Below are 2,746 nucleotides of genomic sequence, written 5' to 3'. Positions count from 1 at the left end.
AGCTCATACAAACCTAGGTTAATGTTTTTCTGATCAGTTTTATTTTTTGACTGTGGAGTTTTTAAACATTGCAATGGAGATTTCACCCAGGTAAAGCTACAAGGCCTTTACTATTTTCTTATGTGTTGTACGTTTGTGTACACTCTTGTGTTTTGTGTTGTATGTCTGTATGTGCGTATGTCCATATTTCTTATATGAGGAGCGCTCATGAAAAAATGGATCCGAATTATTATTATTTTTTTTATTCACGTGATTTAAATGGTTTAATTTAAATTATGTAAACAGCTGTTAAGGATTGTTTTTAAAGGTGGTTAACAGATCTGTTTGTTTACTAATTTAAATTAGGTAAAAAGCTGTTAAGGATTGTTTTTAAAGTAGGTTAACAGATCTGTTTGTTTACTTTCACCTTTCCTTTTCATTATATTTAATAATTCTTTTCAGGATAATGTCTCTTTAGCATCATTGCCAGAATTCCTATCTCCATCCCAGTGCCGGTGAAGAACTCAACAAGTAATGCTCAATCAAAGAGTCAACTTACTTTGGGAGGAAACGGATTTGGGGAGGAAATGGACATATTGATAGATTCCTCTGCTTTGAACTGCTTGCAGAACTTGCCTGGACTATGTAACTATCGTTTGGTGCAGCGAATTGTGGTAATGCTGGCATATCTTTGCTGATGGTGTCACTGGTGATGCAATTTTTATTTCCTTGCCAGCACACCCCATGTTAATTGTGGTAGTGCTGACATATCTTTGCTGATGGTGTCACCAGTGATGCAATTTTTCCCAAGGAGCCGTCAATTGGCTTGGTGTCGTGGCATTTCTGTATCCTCCTCCCTTCTGCTAGTGGTGGTCTAAAATTTGGGGGCCAATGGCTTATGCTGGACCGGTAGTCAGTGACGGGTATGATCCAATTGCAGTGGTATCAACCTAAGACAGGAGGCTGACGCCTAAAGGTCAGTTTTCCGATGACGGGTAAGAACCATATGTTGAATTGGACAACCTACCAGGCACGGTCCATAAGCCACATTAACCTCACTCCCCCACTGGCACCAAGGCCAAATTTGGGGGCCAACAGAGGTGAGGCAAAGAACCTCACCCCCCCACTGGTGCATAGACCTATCCACAACTATGGCTGTATGCTGGACCGGTAGTCAGTGACGGGTATGATTCAATTGCAGTGGTATCAACCTAAGACAGGAGGCTGACGCCTAAAGGTCAGTTTTTCCCATGACGGGTAAGAACCATATGTTGAATTGGACAACCTACCAGGCACGGTCCTTAAGCCACATTGCTTGTTGTTTAATTAATCAGAAGGGGGGAGATGCTGGGAGCCATTAGCCAAGTAGGTATGACAATTTCCTTGCCAGCGTACCCCATGTTGCTGACATGTTGCAGTGACATTGAATGTAAGTGACCTTGCTCAAGGACCAAGGCAGATTAGGGTGTTCCCGGTTTTAAGATAATCGTGTTTAGGGCGTTCCCAGTTTAGGTTCCAGGTTTAAGGTTTAAGATTATTCCTGCTGGGAATAGGGCGTATCCTGCTGCCTGAGTTCCCCTTGAGTTCTCACGGGATTCAGACAATATATTTTGGAGATAGAAGCCCAGTGGAGGTGGATTTGGGCAGAGAACGTGGATTTGGGAAGAGAACGTGGATTTCCCCAGAACGTGATTGTAGACGGCTGGTGTGAGTTCGGGAATAAAGAGTTGCTGTTTGAATCTACAAGCTGTGTGGTGGCTCGTGATTGTGTGCCCAGCCAGACTGCGGCATTTGTGCCCAGCCAGACTGTGGCACTTCCCCATCTCTCCTGCTGGCTCCTCCCCATGTACTTCCCCTCTAGAGGCTGGTGTGCCCAGGGTACAGTCCTAGACTTCCTTTCCATGTTCATGCATTCTCCTGTTGATCTTGGTCTACTCTCGTGGCTTTAAACACCATTTCATTTCCATCTCTTGACCCCTCTCTCAAACTCCAACTTCATATATCCCATGGTCTACACAATGCCCCCACCTAGACACACAACAGGCATCTCAAAATACACACATCTAAAGCCGCCGAGCTCCTGCTATCCAACACAGCCCCATAGCAGCTCTTCCTGGCTGTCCCCATTTCATTTTCTAGCTGCTCAAGGCTAAATTCTTGGTCTTGTCCTTAAATCCTTTCTAAGATACACTTATCATCAAATCTCATAATTTTTATCTTCAAAATATGTCCACAGTCTGACCATTCACAGCATCTTGGTTACCATTTCCCAAGTCATCACCATTCACCTGAATTACAGTGACCACCTAATCAGTCTCCAGCTTTTGCCCTTGACCTACAAAGTTCTATTGTTGACACAGGAGCCACAATAATCTTTTTTCAATGTAAGTCAGTTCACAACAATCCTCAGAACTCTCCAATGCTTCCCATTTATTCAGAGTAAAAGCCAACACCACGAGCCCTCGAGAACTGCACAAACTCACCTCTCCTACTCCTCCCCACTCTGCTCTAACTCCCTACACCCCACCAAGGAGCAGCTCCAGCCTCAGCCAAGCCAGCCAGGCTCCCTTCAGGGCATTTTCATTGTTATTCCCTCCATCTAACATTTTCCTGGGTTACCTGTATAACAGGTTTCCCCATTTAATTCAAGTCTTAATTCAAATATTATTAATAAGAACTTTGAATTCAATGTGAACCTCTCTCTGCTTTATTTCTTATACTTATTATTTAATATGCTTTACAGTACATTCATTTAAATTGTTTAATG

The 2,746-nt window shown here is 43.2% G+C and overlaps 1 protein-coding gene across 5 annotated transcripts in view; it reads right to left on the bottom strand.

Moving 5' to 3' along the window:
* Nucleotides 1–2,746, bottom strand: part of Wdfy4 (WDFY family member 4) — a 282,996-nt gene that overhangs the window by 72,271 nt on the left and 207,979 nt on the right. The gene's annotated exons all lie outside the window — the stretch shown is intronic.

This window comes from Marmota monax, unplaced genomic scaffold (assembly GCF_021218885.2).
Source record: "Marmota monax isolate L192 unplaced genomic scaffold, Marmota_monax_Labrador192_F-V1.1 WCK01_AAM20220418_F8-fsc00207, whole genome shotgun sequence".
In the NCBI taxonomy this organism is placed as follows: Eukaryota; Metazoa; Chordata; class Mammalia; order Rodentia; family Sciuridae; genus Marmota; species Marmota monax.
The sequence above is the reverse complement of the archived record's forward strand: the minus strand, read 5'-3'. Positions and strand labels throughout refer to the sequence as shown.